The sequence below is a fragment of the Haliotis cracherodii genome, unplaced genomic scaffold (assembly GCF_022045235.1).
Source record: "Haliotis cracherodii isolate W230 unplaced genomic scaffold, xgHalCrac1.p SCAF_12, whole genome shotgun sequence".
In the NCBI taxonomy this organism is placed as follows: domain Eukaryota; kingdom Metazoa; phylum Mollusca; class Gastropoda; order Lepetellida; family Haliotidae; genus Haliotis; species Haliotis cracherodii.
In genome coordinates this window covers 16,960,424-16,981,647 of record NW_027266267.1, presented here as the reverse complement: position 1 = coordinate 16,981,647, position 21,224 = coordinate 16,960,424, and positions in this window count along the sequence as shown.

Below are 21,224 nucleotides of genomic sequence, written 5' to 3'. Positions count from 1 at the left end.
TTTTGATATTTTGGGATTTTTCTAATTTTTACCTTTTTTAAATTGTTATGGAATGAAGTTGGACATAGACTCAATTGGGGATGGGTTTCGTTTCCGGTGCAGAATTCTAAAAACCATTCAGTGTATTTGATTGAAACTTGGCAAAGCTATCAGGCACATACTGAAGTGGTGCCTTTTGATATTATTTTTTTTACTAATTTTTATTTTTTACAATTTTTATGGAAAGAAGTTGGGCCTAGACTCCATTGGGGAATGGGTTCGTTTCCGGGCCAGAATTCGAAAACCATTCAGTGGGTAAACAATGTATGCTTCTTAAAGAACATTCAACTGTTACTAGTGGTTACTTTACAGACAGCTGCCGGGGGGATATGTCATCTTTCTGATGACTCTTGTTTGTTGTTGTTATATGGTATAAATCGTCAACAAGGAACATAATATTTTAACCAGGTATTGAAAAGATCCAGTCATTTACTCTTAATATATTGGATAGACCTAGAAAATATGACCATGTGAGTTGTGAGTTGTGCAGAGAAAAGAATTTGAAATTGACTCATACACAAACAAACACACAAACACACTCTGCTGTATTGCACAGTAGTCTCGCACCTGTCCATACAGTAAGCGCTGGTACAATTAGTCTGACTTCATACAATATAAAGAGCATGCATGGCGTCGATTCCCTGCGGTATAGAAGCAGTGTATTTTATTACACTGCTTCAAAAGCGGGTCTTTTCAGTCATATTCTACACCCACCCTTATGCAAGAGGTTTTTGAATATTTCGACTATAGAAATACATTGATAAATCTGTGTATTGTCGCAATGGGGCATTAAATTGTGATCAATTATGTCAACTATTTGGAACAGCTTTTGCTTTCAACACCTGTATGCAGTCCCAACCTAAACCCTAAAGCTATCAACATGTCTATGTGATTTTCAGTTTGTTGAACACATTAAATAAGTACATATGATGGTTTAAGTTTGTGCAAATTCCATAAAGATAAAATTCACATTTTTTATCAGGCTAATAAAGACAAAAGTAAAAAAATTCAAACTTTGGAAGCAATAAATATTGAAATTACATTGATAAATAGACAAATCTATCCATAATGTATAATGTGCAGTCTGAGCAGTTATCCATATCTTTTTCCACTTTACAGACATGTTCTAGAATATTTAGTAACCGAGCATTGGTTCTCCTCAACTTTGTTGACTTCTGTGTTTGTATTGTAGAATGTCATTCAACATAGCAACCATCTTTTGTAACCGACACAGGAAAGCAGAATAGGAAACGCTGCACAATGTCTTCATAGAAATGGACAACTGACTTTTTTTTTTCATTCATACATGTCACAAGCAAACCGAGGAGGTGTGACAGTTGTATCATTGTCGCGCTGCATGGCTTAGCGACAGATACAAATATTGATTTCAAACGTCTTTATCTGATCACTATGATCATTGACTTTTACTTTTAACTGGAAGAACGAATGTGCAGTTCTTCGTCCTGCATAATTATCCTTGAAATAAATACGAAGCAGTTGTTCCACAAAATTTGTAACACCAACTTCTTTGGATTCATTACACATTGCCTTATCTTCATTGAGATAACACTTTCAAGTTTTCCTTATGTGTTATGACAGTACTAGGCGTTCCAAAAGTTTCACATACTCAATAGATATAATATAACTGCCTGCCATATTTGGTGACATGTTTCCCGCTTTTATCAAAACCAGTTTAAACATGCTCTTTGATTCAATAAAGCGTGACGTAGGTCAAGGAAGTGGTTGATATCTTCATAAGGTTTATTATGTCGATGCTGGTATGCAAAATTGTCAATTGTGCCATGACATTTGTGGATTTATGTGAAAACTTCATTCATCATGAAAGGCTTTCAAGTACTGAACACCTTCCTGTATAAACACCAAAATATGGTACATATCCAAGGACATATTTAATACCATATTTAATATTTGTTACTGTAGGTTTTCGACAGGTTACCTGGCAATATTTAGAACTATTTTGTTCAGTTTACATATCACATATTAGATTTAATGGATGTACTTGTGACTGTAAGCTCCAAACAGCAATATTCCAGCTTGCTACTTTTAATAGTGCTACATAAGTTAGTACATTTCTTCAAATTGTTGTTTTTGAATATTTTGCTTAGACATAGTTGTGGACGACTCCATTAAATGAGAGAATTCATTTAGGTTAAGGGGACTGGTGGGATCAGATGACTCTCAGTGGCTTTTTGCATGCCAAGAGTGATCACCTTAACCTGCAGGTCTGGACACCTTTCAAATGAAGGAGGCCTGCTCCTTTTCCCTTTTTTGACAGGTGGCATGATGTGTGTAGTTTGTTTTCTTCAGAGCAAACAATGCCCCCCATGTGTCACACTCTTGAAGTCATTATCTTGTCACCATGCAGTGAAGAGTTTTGTTACAATGTAGGCTTGATTCATTGTGCTCAGTATTCCCCTTTCTCTTTGATTGAATGAATCCTTCAATCAGCTTTCCGTTACCACACATCATAACATGGCATTCGGTCTCAACTCTCTGGCACAGTTTCAAGAACACTGCCAAAGCACTGCAGGCATATACAGGGCTATTGACTGCTGCCTAGGTAATCGATAAACAATGTTACACCCTACCTTTTGTCCTGTCACGATCAACACAACATGAATGTGAATCAATGCAAGCTGTTGCCAGTGGCATGTTTGAAGCCAGCTGTGTTGCTAAGGCCATCATGGGCGAAATTGTCTTGTAATGAATTCCGTTTGGTGAGGACATACTCAGGTTGGACCCTGCAAACTAGAGATTGATAGAACAACCATCCAGGCCACCATACTACCCAAGTCCAGATGGAGCTATTATTGTGTGAAACAACATCCACATTTGTTTAAGGAATGAACAAACACTATACCACTAAATAAATCTGCTGAGTTGACACTATTTGTATCCAGATATAGTTGTCATATGCTGTTGTCATATGCTGTCAACACCTGTCAACACCTGCATCACTTCTGACTTTTCTGAGCCCAACAAGATGACACTCCATGATATAACTGAAATACTGTTCAAAGTGGCGTATTTCTTCCGAAACTTCAACCTCTGTTTCATATCTGCCATAAATCCTGTATTTTGGCTTCCATCACACAAACTAAAATTTTCAGATTTTCAACAGACATCCTCTTCACTGTCAACTACACACAATAAGTTGCCGCCAAGGAGTCTCGTAACTACCCACGCCGTGACGTCACATATCACTTTTTTCCTGTGTGTGACACCTGCTATAGTAGAAGTGACAATCGAGCACCTCGTATTAGCGATCACAACTTTAAACAGCAAGCTCAGAAATGTAATAGATGAAGTCAAGCAGGATACAAGCGACCCTTGGACCATAAGTCATGTGTGTCCAAACAGCCTCCAAAGAAGAGGTTTGTCCCCTCCGGCCCTCGCTCCCAGAAGGATTTGTTCCATCCCAGGCAGAGGTACGACATAATATCCGGGATATAACAGCGTTAGAAATTGGCGCTAGTCCTGTAGTCCTTACCAAACTGCCCAATAGTAAAGGTATCATAAGGACTAGTAGAAATTGGGCCATTTTAAGGGTGTTGCTATATGTTATCATTATAATAGGACTAGTGGACAAAAACTTTTAGTTTCAAAACCCTGTATAACCGCCGTGGAAGATCAAGCTGCAGAGGTGAAAGAAAATTCTGACTTTCTTACAACCCCCTCCAAAGTTATAGACCCTTTCAACCTGGTTGCGTCCATTGATTGCGATTTAGGTCTTTCAACTTTATGCCGACTCTGGGCCCTTCTGTCATACCTCGAAAATTGGAAGCAAGTTACGCCCGACCACTGGATTCTCATGGTTACAAGCTACACTTCAGGAAACATTAGAACCTGAACATACACACGATGATTGCCATTGTGACCTTGGAAAACAAATCGAAGGAAATGGTGGTGCTCCCAATGGATGGGAACATGCAGGTATGCGTCCTGGAGGTCGAGTCTGACCATAGTTTCTCTGGGATGAATGATCATACAGAGTAGCTCAATAGACATCAAACGGAAATGTGGTGTTATCATGTATTCCACTCAGAACTGGTTATAAAAATTGAAGCTTGTTTAATATCGTATGAGTATTCATACAACCCTGGTCCAAGTTTGTGTTTGTAGTTTAACAAACAGAAGCTGAATTTACACCAATTCCAAATACATTCGATTGTAGTTTTGAAAGATGGTGGATGCAAATCCCATTTTCTTTGCACTCATATTGTTTCAATGTGATAAGGTTACTGTTGAGTTTCCAATGTCCTGTCAGTGACCTGATGGAGCCTTGACTCATTTAATTGTCATTATTAACGCATCCAAACTGGGTATCATGTACATGTGATGTCTAACTCATTTTACACAATCCCTTACCATTTTAAACTTATTCTGAGTTTCCCATTAACTTTCAGATTTCAAATATGCTTGGTTTGTATTCCTATTTTTCTAATTGATTAATAGTCTTTCTAATGACCAATGAAATGCTCTCATAAAGTTACCTGTCATTTGGAGCATGTTCAGTAACATGTGTCATTGTCCTGTTTTTGATCAGTGTTCTCAGCATCATGCCTTTATTATGGTTCATGACAATATTTCATCAGTTTTCATGTTTACCGGTAATAACCAGTAAAATTAGGCTTGGACTGGTAATTCATGAGACTGTCAGCAGAGCTCCAGATAAGCTGCGTATCTGCGTAAAATACGCATCAGAAATGCAGAAATATGCAGTAAAATAAAATCCAAGTGTATCAAATACGCAACGAACATTACAGATACGCTACAAAACTAAAACTTGTGGGTATCATCAAAATATTGTGAAGTTACCCTGCGTATTCAATTAGCAAATCAGCAACTTATTTTGAAATTATAAACACGCATTCCGTCAACCTTGCCAAACTCTACGATGACAGTTACATCATGACCATAAGCCATCACACTTCCTTGTGGAAGTCCCGTGGTACTTTTGAGTCCTATAAAGCTCTCGAACCCGCACAACACCGGTTTGCAGGGACTAGATGAATAGTGTTTTTAAATATTAAACTTAAATACCCACATGTGTAAAAACTAGTGGGTAACAGAAATTTGAATACCCAAATAGAATTACTGATACCCAATGATTTTAAAATGCATGGGTAAAATACCCACAACACCAAAATCTTATCTGGAGCTCTTGTCAGTCCCTGTACCTAATAAATCTTTGTTGTTGAAAAAAACATCCACGATAATAGACTGGGCAGAATCTGGAAAAATGTACATACATATATTAAAAGTGATGGAGGCATTTCATGTTTATGGCTGGCAAACAACTTTTCTAGACGTATTGATATGTTCTAAATTGATATGGGGGGTTTGCCCGGCTGTATTTTCAACGGTTAACCCACAAATTTGATAAATTGAAAATGGCCACCACTGAAACTTAAAAATTCATTTTTGTCTGATCTTTGGTACCAAACATGGTAAGAACATAAACAAAACTTAATTTTGTATGTTTTCAGGTACAACGATTCATATGTGATATAAATGGACTTTAACTTGGTATATGGGTAGCAATGGACGCCAGTCAAGCTTCAAGGAAACGGGGAGCTGTGTTATATTTTGACAAATGTATAATATGCCAAGAAGAGAAAAAACAGCATATGCTTTGTACTCTTACATCCGATGGCCTAAAGACAATTCATAATGCAAGGCAAATTCGGCAGAAGTTACGGAATGACAATTTTAGATCTGCAACTAATCGGCTAACTGATGTGTTAGCTTTGTGTCCTTCTCCATCGATAGCATGTCACAATGGATGCCGTGCCTCCTATACAAGTTCTTACAAACTTACAAGGCTGCAGATGTAACATTTGATGAAATTCAGACTAGTTCATCAGTGCCCACAACCTTTGCACAAAAGACCCTTCTATGAAGCAATGTGAAACAGATGAATTGGAACATATTTTGCCAAAAAGAGACCAAGGAAAACATTCATCTTATACAAGAGAAGCAAGTTAGCAAATGGATCCTGGAAGCAGCCAAGTACAACCTATTTTGAGGACACGACTGGCCTGTGTAAACGACCTCACTGCAGTTGACAGCAAACATCACAGTAGCTGCCATGTAAGATTCAAACGTAGCACTGACAAAATTAGCAAATCAACTGAAAATGCCAGTGATGTGGTATTCACTTAGCTTTGTCACGAGCTTCAACAATTAGCATCGCAATCTGACATTCTACTGCTTACTGATGTGTGGGAAAGATATTGCACACTAGCCAATGACGCGGACATTGCAATTCCGTCATCATTTGTGAGTCGAGGGAGCACATTCAAAGATAAGTTGGCTAAACGCATGGATGGTGTGTATAAAGTTATAGTTCTCCACGGTCAAGCACGCACAGAACCTAGAACACTACTTGGTTCACACAGTCAATGGATGAATGGATGAATTTTAGGCAGCAAAGAAAGCACAATGACTCAATCTTTGCAAGAACCAATGCCTTCTTGGACTTCCTTCATCGAAAATGCAAGCATGGTCAATCCAGAGCAAACATCTGTAGGGTACCTACCCATAATAAGGCTCCTGCACACGACATTGATTCGCTGAACCCTGTCGTCAGGCGAGTACTGCACATAGCTCAATCTATGGAACAGGAACATGTGATTCTAACAGTTGACGAGGGTCTATATCAGAAGTTGATGGAACTCATGTGGTCTGTTGACCAATACAAGGATATCCTAATACGCTGCCTCGGAGGACTGCATATAGGAATTTTACTTTCTTGGAGTCCTAGGCCGTCACATGGAAGAATCTGGCCTGTGTAAGTTGTGGATATTAAGTGCCAATGCAGCTCAGAATGTGATGTCCAGCAAAGGCTATGATCGTGCAATGTGAACACAAACTAACTTTGCAGGCTATGTGGCAAGTATTCCTCCCTCAACTAAAAGAACATCCGGACTTGTATGCTTTCATACGTAAGCTCCCTTTTTTCTTCAGATATGACCATGTAAACTATGCCTGATGGAGGACGATCTACCTGGCTGAAATAGCTCAGCTCCCACCAAACATCTTGCAAGAGTTCCAGCAGGGAAATTTTGTGGTCAAACATGAAAACCCATGATTCAAACAAGTTTCTCCAGACCAACAATGAGTTGTACCAAAGGAAGAAGGACGAAAGATGATCGAGATATAGTAAGACTGGTTACGTCACTGAAGCAACATGGGGTCTTCCATAAAAATGTAGTGACACTTCAGAACATGATCAACAAGGATCTGGACACTGCTCCTATCCAGGAGTCATTACTTGGGAGCAGAATATCTTGGCAAAAAGCAGCTTGACGAGTTTGTTACAAAACGTATGTGCCTAGCTCCAGCAAATGCCGAGCATGTCGATCTCAAAGCTCTCATTCATAAGAATAAGGCTCTGACATTTCCCTCTCTTTACACTGTTATGCAAGACGTCAAAGGCAAACAAAGTACAATAAAGATGGACAGAAACATTTTTCAAAGGCTAATGACAGCTTATAGGGCAGGACGTGAGGTCAACTTGGACAACATCCTCCAGTATGAGCTTGCGTTTGTTCCGCTATCTCTTGCCAAAACCAGTGGTAGCCTGCACTCAACGAACAAGTCATGAACAAGGATGTACTGACATCATCAACCGTTGCACTGGATGGACCAAGTTGCTTGCTGATTGATGGTCAGGCACAAATGATGGCTCTCGGAAAACCCTGAAAGATAAGTACATTTGGATTATATGCAAAAGCATTTGCAGACGTCGTGTACAAGATGTGAGCCACCTTTCAGAGGATTGATATTACGTTTGATCGCTACAGACCAGAGTCAATCAAAGCAGGAGCGAGGACCAAGCGTAAGAAAGGAAAACAACTAGTATGACGTCTTATTGAAAGTGAGTCGGTTCCGCTGCCATCTGATTGGTCGAAATTCATGGCACTTGCCTTGTTACAGTCCAACTATTTGATTGATCATAGTCCTAGTGGTCAGTGGTTGTTGCTGGCGGATTCACCGAAGCTATGGTTGCAAAGTCATCAGATCCAAGACTAGACTTTGATTGAGGCTGATCACGAGGAAGCTGATACATGTCTAATTGTCCCCCGCTGCGAGAAAGCGCAGAGCGGGGGATATAGTATTCACGACCGTCCGTACGTCCGTCTGTACGTCCCACCTGTTTGTTGCCGCGATATCTGAAGAACTAAACACTGAATTGTCTTCATTTTTGGAACTATGGTGTATATATAGACTCCGCAGTCACCAGTCAGTTTGGGTGACCTTGACCCCATTTTAAAGGTCACAGGAGGCAAATCTGCTTTTGGAGTTGGAAAACGGTGTTGCCGCGGTATCTCAAGAACTAATCGCTGGATTGTCTTCATATTTGGAACTATGGTGTATATACAGACACCGCAGACACCAGTCAGTTTTGGTGACCTTGACCCCATTTTCAAGGTCACAGTAGGCAAATCTGCTTTTGGAGTTGGAAAACGGTGTTGCTGCAATATCTCAAGAACTAATCGCTGGATTGTCTTCATATTTGGTACTATGGTGTATATACAGGCGGGGGACATTTCGTCACTTTGTGACAAATACTTGTTTTGCACTGTATTCATGCTCATATGGAGTCAATGGTTGTGTCTGTACGCGACACAGATGTCTTTGTGTTGCTCCTAGTTCACTTCGACAAAATTGGATGCACGAATCTGCTGATGAAAGCTGGAACATCAAAACATCCTTAATATATCCCAGTACATGAGATTCATCGTCAATTACCCATCGACCAAATATCATCATTGATAGCTTTCAATGCAATTACTGGATGTGACAGTGTTTCCAAGCTCAGTGGTCACAGAAGACAGCCTGGCGTGTCGTCCAGCATCAATACAGCAACTTGAGCCATCTGGGAATGGGTAACTTCAACGACGACATCTCAAAATCTGCAGAGAAGTTCATCTGTCAGCTATATGGATTACCCGAGGCGGACACCTGTGACGAGGCACGAGTAAAATTCTTCTGCCTGGGACGAGCACAAAAAGCCTTACCCCCTGATGCGGCACGATTTCACATCATGCGAAGTCATTATCAAGCCAGTGTCTGGATTCAAGCCCCTGTGCCTTCTCCTGTTCTTCCCATGTTAACAGATATGGGTTGGGATCGCAAAGATGGGCAACTGGTACCACGACTTCTCTCTCTACCGCCCATCCCAAAAGCATGCTCAGAGATCATGTCATGTGGATGCTCCAAGGGATACCTGAGTAAGCTCTGAAGCAGTAGAAAAATGCGTTTACTATGCATTGAAGTTTGCAAATGTCACATGCCGAGGAATGCAGAAACATTCTACCTGACTGTACATACACTATGTCACCAAGTGGTCCTCCACACACAGTTAGTTATGTAAAATTACAACAGTTCAAAATAAAAGATAAAAGTTTCATAATTCTGCAATGTTATATGTGCATCATGCAAGGATTGACATTTAATATGAGAAAAGTTATAGAGATGAGATTTCACATTCACTGTGCAGCTCATTCCTATTCTACATTGATTAGTGACAAAACTGTGTGAATTTTCATTCATAAATGTTAACAGTGAAGGAAAATAACTATATTTAACTATAGCTGTATCATATAGCCCGCTACCCATATACCCAGTTATAGTCAATTTATATCACATATGAATCGTTGTACCTGAAAACATACAAAATTAAGTTTTGTTTATGTTCTTACCATGTTTGGTACCAAAGATCAGACAAAAATGAATTTTTAAGTTTCAGTGGTGGCCATTTTCAATTTATCAAATTTGTGGGTTAACCGTTGAAAATACAGCCGGGCTAACCCCCCATATCAATTTAGAACATATCAATACGTCTAGAAAAGTTGTTTGCCAGCCATAAACATGAATTGCCTCCACCATCAACATTTTCTGAAAATGTGCCTATAGTCTATAATCAATACAGTATATTTTTCAAAGAAGTCTGCTTATCTACTATCATCTGGGTTCCTGCTGTCCATTTTGTCTGCATTGAACATGATATTGAAAGAATTAATACCAGGTTTATGGCAGTATTGCCCCCACACCCGGGGGTAGCTTGGTGTGCAGAAACTATGCCCATTTTTTTAAAAGTACTGATTTAACTTTGATTTTTTGCTGCAGTAACCCACACTGAGAGATGCACAGAGTACTGTAACCTTTCTTTCTGCACATTCTGTTTGAACAATTACATCTTACAGCATTTGTATGTAGTTTTGCATGTCTTGCAACTTGTATTGTATATGCAAATGAATTAAACAGTGGATCAGTGAACAAAGTATGTAAATTTTATTTGGCAAATGAATACAAATTGTATGGAATATAAAGATAAACTGTTCATCCAATACACTGCAGTGAGTGATATTTAATAAGATTAATTCATGTTCGATTGGTGAAAACACAGAGCGATCAATAGGTAGACCTGATAAAATATATCACAGTGATTCTCAATACATATTTTAAACATAAGACACAACAAAATCAAACGTTTGTTCGATTGGTGAAAACACAGAGCGATCAATAGGTAGACCTGATAAAATATATCACAGTGATTCTCAATACATATTTTAAACATAAGACACAACAAAATCAAACGTTTGTTCGATTGGTGAAAACACAGAGCGATCAATAGGTAGACCTGATAAAATATATCACAGTGATTCTCAATACATATTTTAAACATAAGACACAACAAAATCAAACGTTTGTTCGTAAATTTGGTTCACCTCTTTTTTTTATATCTTATAAAGTGAGATTTGTTTCTTTTAGGACTCAGGGACCGACCATTTCATTTCTTTTGGGGTGGGGTGGTGGTGGTTTTCCATCTCTTGGCATGTTTTGATGCAGCAACAAAAAGATATTTGTCCAAGCACCCACAAATGGTTGGTCCCTTAGTAAGTTTTAAAACTTTTAGCAATGACAAATTTGTAACAGTGTCAATATCAGTGCTAAACTTTGGCAAAATCCAAATGGTTGGCCTTTAAAGGTATGAAAATTTTGGCAATGACAACTTTGCCAGGCGTCCAATATCAGTGCCAAACTTTGACAAATTAGAATTAGAATGAGATAAGCATTCTGTTTTTGGAGAGAATATTGTTTGTGTTGACCTTCAAGAAAACAATATTTCACTACTGCTCTGCTCTGCAGCACTTTTACTTCTTAGTTTGTGAGTCCTGTAGTATATGTCTGTAATGCAGTAAATAAAAAAAGGGTTATCTTACATATACACATATTCCTTTACCACATGTTCTTAAATATATGTGCATGTTTACTAGGGCCGCAACGAATACACTATGAGGCGAATATGATTCATATCACTAATATAGGGTAACAAATACAAATATTATTTAACAAATACAATAATAAGTCAGCAGTTGATGTATTATTTGTTATATTCAGTGAAGCAATAACAACATAAATTATTTGACATGGTTTGTTAATTATTAATATATTACACATTTATGTACACTACTTGTCCAGGTACTAGTATCTTCTCAAATGCGACAATGATAAGTGACCACATAATGACATTACTGTCAAATTAAATATTATAAGAGTGTTGTTGTCTTTGGAGAAATCTCTGCATATAATATGTTCTTATGGATATTTTTAGGTACTAACGAAGTCAATTCATAAATGGATACAGTTTCATTCACCGAATACGAGAGTGAATCATAACAGCCTTAATGTATACATAAGACACATGGTTATCTTGAATATAGCTAAAGAAAGACATGTCTCTTCATCATCCACATTTTGCATCTTTGAATATTTTTTAATTAGCTGAAATTATTATATTCTTTCCTCAAAAAGTTATTTATAGATCAAATCCTTAGCAGAATCTTGCTACTATTCCTTTCAAACTGTTTGTAAATCTTAATTTTTCTTTATTTTCACCTTCATATCAACAGATTTTAAAAATAGCACCATCTCTCCCATATCCCCTTGCTGATCTTTTTCTTTGTGCATATGAATTTTTGCTCAAAATTGCAAAATTAAAACAAGGGAATTTGGCCAAAAAGTTAAACTTAATCTTCAAGTAGATTGATGATATTGTTCAATAATGGTCAAATAGCCAGTTCCCTTCCACTTCCACCATAAAAGGAGACACAGACCTTTTGCATAAAGATTGAAAATGTTTTTAGGTACAATCTGGATCTCAAAGTGTGTAATACATTGTTTGATCAAGGTTACTGCATTCAAGCCTTAGTATGGCTTTCAAACTGTTTTATGGTAGACACGTGGAGAACATTTCCAAATTTGATCAATCCGTAAGCAAAATGTGGTTCCATGCAATTACCAATTTTGACTTGTACTGCATGTTCCCTTAACTTTGTATGTATTCCAAGTTAGCAATCACCAGTGGGGCAGGATACACCTTTTCACAAACTATTTGACAGCGATTCATAAACACATAAATAAGAACTAGGTGGAATCATACAACCGGCTCTGCTTTGAGCAGAGATTTGTTATGATCATGGAAATCTTTTTATAATTCTTATTCAGTTTTACAGTGACCAAATGTTAAGAGTGCAGAATGATGTAGATTCATATGACAACTATTGTATACAACAAACGTATTTCACAACATCAATTATATCCTGTGTACAGCAAGTGTTTACATGCATAGTTTGACTTATGATATACATTGTGGTAAATAATATTCTCGTTACATTAGATACATTAGCACAAAACACTGGGATATAATACCTCACTTCTTATATACATAAAACATAAATATTTTCAAAACTGTTTTCTTTCATCAATAAACAAAATGATTTGGAAGTGTTTGAAAAAGAAGATCAATAGTAGTAGCATGGTAATATTTCAAAAGTAATACTGTTTCCTTGTCTTTAAACTTCAAACCCAGAGATATTTTTTTTTCATAATTCAAAGGTTTAATAAGGAACTACTGTGTACTGAGTAAAGCCGTAAGCCAAAGTATTCCAATTAACAAGTCCAAATTTTAAGTAGAATTGAAATTTCAAGTTGTAAATGCTATAGCTAATGTCAGCAAAACCGACAGTCTTATTTCTTAGAGATAAATTCATACTCACATTGTCACAAATACACTATAAATATCATAAAAGTTTTAACAACATTCAAGATCAACTGAAACAATAATAAGGGTAAAGGTAATATTTATAGAGCAGTAACATAGTTACATTGTTCAAATTTCATATATATATTGGTTATATTAGGAATTCACACACTATAGCCCAAAGCACTTCACACAAAGAATGTTTTTCTTTAGTAAGTGTACTATATTTATCTGTAGTTCATCTGTAACTGTAACTTCTCTACCTCCTATTATTAACATTCTTTACTTATTTCACTGTTATGTGTGTTTGTGAAAAGCAAACAGTATGCACATATCTGGCACTGACTGTAACTGATACTTACTCTATTTTCATACTTATTCCGTCAAAATGACATGATTTATTTACATTCATTAGACAACACATTTAACATGATGCAATTTCATAATGATTATCCACAGTTCTTTGAAATACACATTCAAATGTTTCAAATATGTATACAACGTCAACAACAGAATATAATTAGACTTGATAAACAATGTTTGAGCACAAGATATGACTAGTCACACTTCCTCAATGTACACATTGTTTCAGATCAATGCTTGAGCAAACACAAATATATCACAGATGCAATCTGGTGTATGCCTTTTGGCCACTTAAGTCGTTGAAATTTATCCTGGACTACTATACATGCTGCAAAATCCATTCCATTTCTGTACTGAAAGTTTAATTTTTATCCTCAAATTTGCGAGAGAAAAATGTAAATTTCATGGTTGTTCACAAATCAATGTAAAGTTTGAATACTGGTGAATGATTTTATAATTTAAAACTTCCCAAAAATATAGTTGATATATAATCCTAGAAAAAGGATAGAATATGGCATGGTTGGATCCAATTTCAACCAAGTTTTATTTTATACCTGCTCATTTACATCTATAAATATCAATGATTTGTAATGAAGCATTTTCAGACATAAGAGTACTGTAAGAATTCTTACCAGTGTTACACATACTTTGTATATTTACCCAGGTGTAAATTAAAATTTCATTGATTTGATCCTCATAACTGAAAACCAATAAAAGATAGCACATATGTATACAGTATAGGTTAGCTTGAAAGACTTGAGGCTTAGGACTGTCATAAATAGTATTGTGATGAGTCTGTCTTTAGTTTAGTTGTCACAGGTGTTAAGAGAATATCTATATTAAGTAATAAAAATACAATTTGGACATCAACAACATACATGAGATGGATATCAACAATATGCATGATAAAAGACTTAAAGATTGGACACATATATCAACAGTATGTATGATGAAAGGCAAAAGGAGTAGATGGATAATAAAGTTTGTCTGTAAATAGCATAATAAAAAGGCCTGCCATCAATAAAGTTTCATATCATATTCTACCAAACAAATACATGGCTACATATCACACTAAACTGTCAGCCTCCTGAGCCTCTTGGTTTTAGAGGCATTGTAGTTTATTTGGACACTTTTTACAGTATGGTTTTATTTTATATCAAGACCCTCAATTTTCCATAATTTTAATGACAATAACATATATGTGCAGGTATTCAATTCGTTCAAATGGGTGAATTAAGGTGACGATAAAATGTTTGACAGAGTTAAACAGAAGTTTCAGCAATATCAATATTGTCGAACGAAGAATAAACTGACTATTGAAAGTCATGCATTCTTCATGAGATCATGTGAGTTTGCTGACTTAACCGAAGGGTTAATTAAAGACAGAACTGTCTGTGGTGTACAAAATGACAGTATGAGGTTGTGCTAATTGAGAGAACCTGACCTAACATATAGAATTGTAGTGTTGCCGACATCCGTTTGAAAATTAATACCAAAAATGAATTGGTCATTTCATCATGGATTGGGAATGTGTGTGGAAAGAATGAGTGAGGTACTGCACAAATTGATGAAAAAATGGAAAAATCGCAAAAGCACAACCACGTGAGAGCCTGGCGCCGAAACACACCAACAAGACTGGAACATCACTTGTTGGGTCAGTGTTTCAGATGACAGTCGTTCACTGGTCATAGACCAATAAAATTTCAATTTTACCAATGGTTTGTTTAGTTGTTTGATCATGGGTTTTCGGCCATCATATGTTTCCTATCATGATTACATGCACTATAATGAGGGGTGTGGCGTCACACAGAAATAATAAATACTCAGATGATGACTTGTTTTTAATATAAACTTGTCTGAAAACCCACAACACAGGGATATATGTTGTATTAATGTCTTATGTTTGCAATACTTTGTTTTTTTCCAGCAAAAGGTAAGTAAGTACAAGGTAAAAAAATTAAATATGCTTCAACATGAGGAAAGGGTCAGACATTGCATGCTTGCGACAGTTGTCCTTGTGTCTGGGGGATGGGAGGTGAAGTTTATGGTAGTATTGCTCCCAGACCTGGCTGGGAGCCAGGTGCGAGGAAGCTATATCCGATTGTTTAAAAGTACTTATTTAACTTCGAAATTTTACTGCATCCACCATTTCGTTTATTTGACTTATTACATTTGTTGGGTCCAAGTCATTGACCTGTATACAGCCTTTTGTGTCAAACTCACTGGGGCTATAAACATGTTAGGTTTTCCTTTGCATGCCATCACAATCTTACAGCAAGTGAACAGCAAAAACAGTATTAGATGTATACCTTTACCCAAACCAACAGGGTCAGGAGAAATATGTTTGAGGCTGATCAAGATGTGCGGTAGGCCTCACCATCTGTTAATTGTCGCCACCATTTTCCACAGAACCCACGTCTGCTCGAAGGTGAGAATTTGCAGGAATTTTTGAACTTTTGCACATATGCATACTCAATACTGGTAAATGACAACACGTAGCAAGTTATGATTTTATGCATGTTAGAAACAAGGATAATGCTTGTAACTACAAAATCATTTTTGAATTATGTATTTTGGCAACATTGGGCATTGAGTTAGCAGGTCATATTGCTGAAATGTGACACGCGAGACGGCATGACACACTGTAAACAAATATGACAGTGATCTGATTTCAGTGTCACATGTCTCTGTAACAATCAAATATTTAAAAAAATATATATATCGCTTCGGGATATCATAACCCGTGTTCGTGGGTCCTACTATTTAACGTCCGGAAACGTCCGGGAGGTTTCATCAGGCGTCCGGGAGGTTTCATCAGACGTCCGTCTCAGTTTGGTAAGATCGTGAGAATATCACCTGGCGTACGTGTTTGCCAAACTGAGAAAGACATGTTTTATTGACTGCACTGTATTTTTAAACTCCCTGACGTCTGATGAAACCCCGCGGGCGTTTCCAGACGTCTGATGAAACCTCCCGGACGCTCCCACCAGAAGCCAATTGATATTCTCACGATCTTACCAAACTGATATGGAAGTCTGATAAAACCTTCCGGACGTTTCCAGATGTCTGATGAAACCTCCCGGACATTTCCGGACGCCCCCGGGTGTCCTCGGACGTTAAAAGTAGGACCCACGAACACGAGTTATAATATACCGAAAAGATATATATTTTTAAAAATATTTGATTGTTACAGAGACACGTGGCATTGAATTAGTTTCTTTGTACAGCTGCAGATGTGTGGGATATTGTTCCTTTGTATGGATATTCACGGATACATTCCTCGAACAAGGAAGCTTACTTATAAAAAGTTCGTCACCATTACTGATGCTAACCACAAAGATACCTACATTTCCTTATCATTTCCAAAACTGTATTTCATTTTGTTGATAGATACTTATACTGTCAATAAAAGTGACAAATGCACTTACGAATTGGGCAGCACAGGTCACGAACTAGTCTAGGTTTCTGCTATATCATCGGGGTACTCATGGGAAAAAACAATAACAAAGGCAACAACCAGTCCCGGGGAATTGCTTTAGATCAGTGCCCCTTTAAAAAGAATAGGGGTGTATGTAATTTTTTTCTAGCTATATGTTATTTTGTATAATTAATACAAGAACACAGTTATATAGAATACACTTTTATAATTAGTATCATTCTCCCGGACACTCCCTGGCATTGCCCGGACGCTCCCAGACGTTTCCGGACGCCCCTGGGCGTTATTTAGTAGGGCGTTTCTCAACTGATCACTTAGATTGTTTCAGGTGTTTCACATAGGTGTCATGTCTCAAAGGTCGGCTGAAAAAGCCCACATGACAGCTATTTTCATAACGTCCTCGGTTCCTAAAGAAATCCATTGAGTTAGATAACAATGAGCAATCAATCAATATACATGTATTATCGGTTAACCCTTTGAACAAAGTAAGTTGTTTTACATCGGCACTTCACTTCACGCCATGATATGAGTGTATTCCCTTTGTTTTAGTAAACCTAGACATGTACATACTCACTTTTGACATATCCACTGTACAAGATAACAGTGATTAATCAATCAATGTATTTTCTGTTAATCCTTTGATGACTAGCTGCTTTGCTTTGTCTGTCAGATCTTATCTGGACTATTTTATTTTAAAGTCTGAGGTAACAAGCATAAGGATTAGTGTGCACTCAATCGTTTAAAGTGTTGTTATAAGCTGTCTAACTATTGGGACGTCTAACAAATGGGAGGACACCGATGACTAGGAACGATCCGTTGATTTACAAAAAAGTAAACCAACTGATCATTCATCTCTTGCTGGGCTGCCACGTGAATATTACATAACACAAATTTCACCTCACTTGAAACCTGGATTTAGATTGAATAATTACCCCAGACACAATAAATGCCAAATGGGAACCTGTGTCAGGTATTCTGAGCGGTGATACCACTAATTATACCTGTAAAAAAATCATTAACTGAGCATCAAGTGAATGACGACAAATACACACAAGTGTAGGGTTATACCAGAAAACATGGATGACAACAAGGGAGTAGTAATCGTAATCGTAATCATTATCATAATCCGAAATCCGAAATCCGAAAATGCTTTCACTGCATGGATACTCTTTTATTATTAAACTATAACAATCATATAACTATTTCCAAATGACAACATCCGATGAGCTTCTTTTTGTCTGTTTGTTTAAGCTGAAGAAATTAATTAACATGCGCCCTTTGTGGAAATCTTTATAGATCACGGTTAACCAATCAGTGTTTAAAAATGAGAAATACAGTTATTGCCTCCAAGTTTATTCAGCTGTCCTTGCAGACAGTAGCCCAGTCTCTGGTCACGCTCAGTTGCGTTGAGTATCATCCGGGTACTCACAGGGAAAAAACAATAACAAAGGCAACCACCAGTCCCGGGGAATTGCTTTAGATCAGTGCCCCTTTAAGTCTTTGGATGTCATTTAAAAGTTATACACAAGGAAGAGAATTTAAGGATGGTGGTGTTCCTCACAATTAAGAAGTTGACATCCATAAATTCTCTTCCTTGTGAGATATTTGTTGTACTTAATTTACATGTTTAGTTGTTAACAGTAATAATTCTTGGATTCATGACAAGTCTTTTGAATAAAAGATCATATATGAATTTTAATTTGTGTTGTATATTTTATCAATGCAAGTTAATTGATGGGAAGTACTGCAGACCCTGTCTTCAGATACTTTTACCACCACAGGTTTCCCTTTTCTGGGACATGGATGATTGACTTGCCATAACCATGGCAGTTACAGGTGCTCATTTTATCTTGGATCCTCTCAATGTTTTCAACTGTTCTCACATCCCAGGACCTAAATACTGGCAGTTTATTAAGTCCAATATTCTGGAAGTGTGACCAGGGATTTTTATCTAAATTTAGAATATCAAACTAAGCGCCCTTAACGGGGCTTATTGGTCGGGACTGGATCGCTCTATGGTGATGGTATGTCTTAGTTTCCCTGTTTGTCAGACTCATGAAAATTCTGGGGTAGAATTGGTCTTCAGCAACCCATGCTTGCCATAAAAGGTGACTCTGCTTGTCGTAAAAGGCGACTAACGGGATCGGGTGGTCAGGCTCGCTGACTTTGTTGATGCATGTCATTGATCCCAATTGCGTGGATTGATCACTGGATTGTCTGGTCCAGACTCGATTATTTACAGACCGCCGTCATATAGCTGGAATATTGCTGAGTGCGGCGTTAAACAACAAACAAACCAACCAACCCTGTTTGTCATGTTGCACATTCACAATATTCAGGAACATCACTCAAAGAGACACCCAAACATTTGTTCCTGTCAACCAAAACTTTTCACTTCAGGGTTGGAACATTTTCACTGCAATTTTATATTATGAATCCTGATATTTTTTCATGGGGTGAAACTAAAACATGCTCACATTGTAGTGTATCATTTGGCAAATAAATGTTATGATTTCGACATAAATTAATATTGATTAGTATTGTGTGTCTCCGAGATTAACAGTGATGCCCAAAATACAAGATGTCAACACTACGAAAGTGAGGTTCTGGAAATCTAAGTGTAAGCATTAGATAAAGACATATTGGCAAATATTTCTGAATTAAGATGCTATCCAGAGCACCCATACAATACACAGAAGTGGACAGCTCCTGAACCTTACATAAATGTCGGAACTCATTTTCTAATTACGGTATAATTATTATTTTTTTATTAGCATGTTGCGACTTGACCTCATTGATGTGCATCAATTAAAGATAACCAGGTACATGTACTTAGCAAGCCAAGAGAAAATGTGACTCAATATTGATGCGACTTCCCCCCACCATGAAGATTCTGGGGTATAATAGGTCTTCAGCAACCCATGCTTGCCGTAAAAGGTGACTCTGCTTGTCGTAAAAGGCGACTTACGGGATCGGGTGGTCACTCTCGCTGACTTGGTTTATGCATGTCATCGATCCCAATTGCGAGGATCGATGCTCATGATATTAATCACTGGATTGTCTGGTCCAGACTTGATTATTTACAGACCGCTGTCATATAGCTGGAATATTGCTGAGTGCGGCGTTGAACGACAAACCAATCAACCAACCAACCACCCACCCAATCCCCAGTGGAATGATATATATCCTTACCTTAATCCACCCTAACCTTAATTCAATCAAACAGCAAATTGCACCGTTTCTTAGCACAGAGTAGAACACTTCCATAAAAATAATAAACAGTGTCCTGAAAACAACACACAGTTTATTTGTTTGTTCATTTCACTTGTATTAAGCAAGGCAATATAATAATTGAACCAAAAACAGTTCACCGATTGGTATGCGGAGAAGGTGTCAGCAAACATGAAGGCAGATGACAAGACAAAGGCTGTAGATCTGCGGATGGGTGTGATAAAACCCATCGGTGAGTGTTGGGTGGTGTCAGGCTTGTACACAGTGTTGCGAGAGTGGATCCTATCTGCACTGCTGGAGTACTCAATCATGATTAGTTTGATAGAGTGAGTAGAACTATTGACCCCAGCAGTGATAACTCACTGGATGCACATTGTGTAATTCCTATTCTTTGAATGACATTATTATATATTTGTTACAACTGCTGATCAATAAACCGTGATGTGGAACATATAATTGTTTGTGTTTATATTCAAGTTGGTGAATCCTACCAGTTCAGACTGTTTCCCATCTGGGCTAACCAATGTCCTTGCACCTTGTTTTGTAATAGTTCTCAGCTCCCATAGATGGGAATACATTTGATATGATACAGTTCAAACTGGCAGCTGAATCAAAGAGGGTACTGTATGACGTTTCCAGAAACCCTATACCTGCTATGGGATAAGCCCACACTACATGTCAAAACAACGGCATTGTTCAAATCACTGTCATTACTGTGATCATATATAAGGTATGCCTACTGTTATCAGAATCAAAATCATTATCAAAGTCAACAATAAGTTTAGCTAAGATAACAAGAATCTGCTAAGATGGCTATTGATAACATTGCAAAGACCTAGAAAAACCCTCAGACATTCTAACATGTGGCCTACCACAATTTCTGTTTGTTCCCCTTTTGTTGTTACATCCACTGTGCCCATGTCTGTCCATGGAATTGGATCATTGGTGAGATACCAATTGTCTCTGCCCCTGAGGGCGATACAAAGTTTGTGTCCTGCTATGCCCTTGGCACTGAAATCCTGTATTCCACAAATGTCACTTTGGAATGTCACTTGGTGTGGTGAAACACTGCACTGTTCA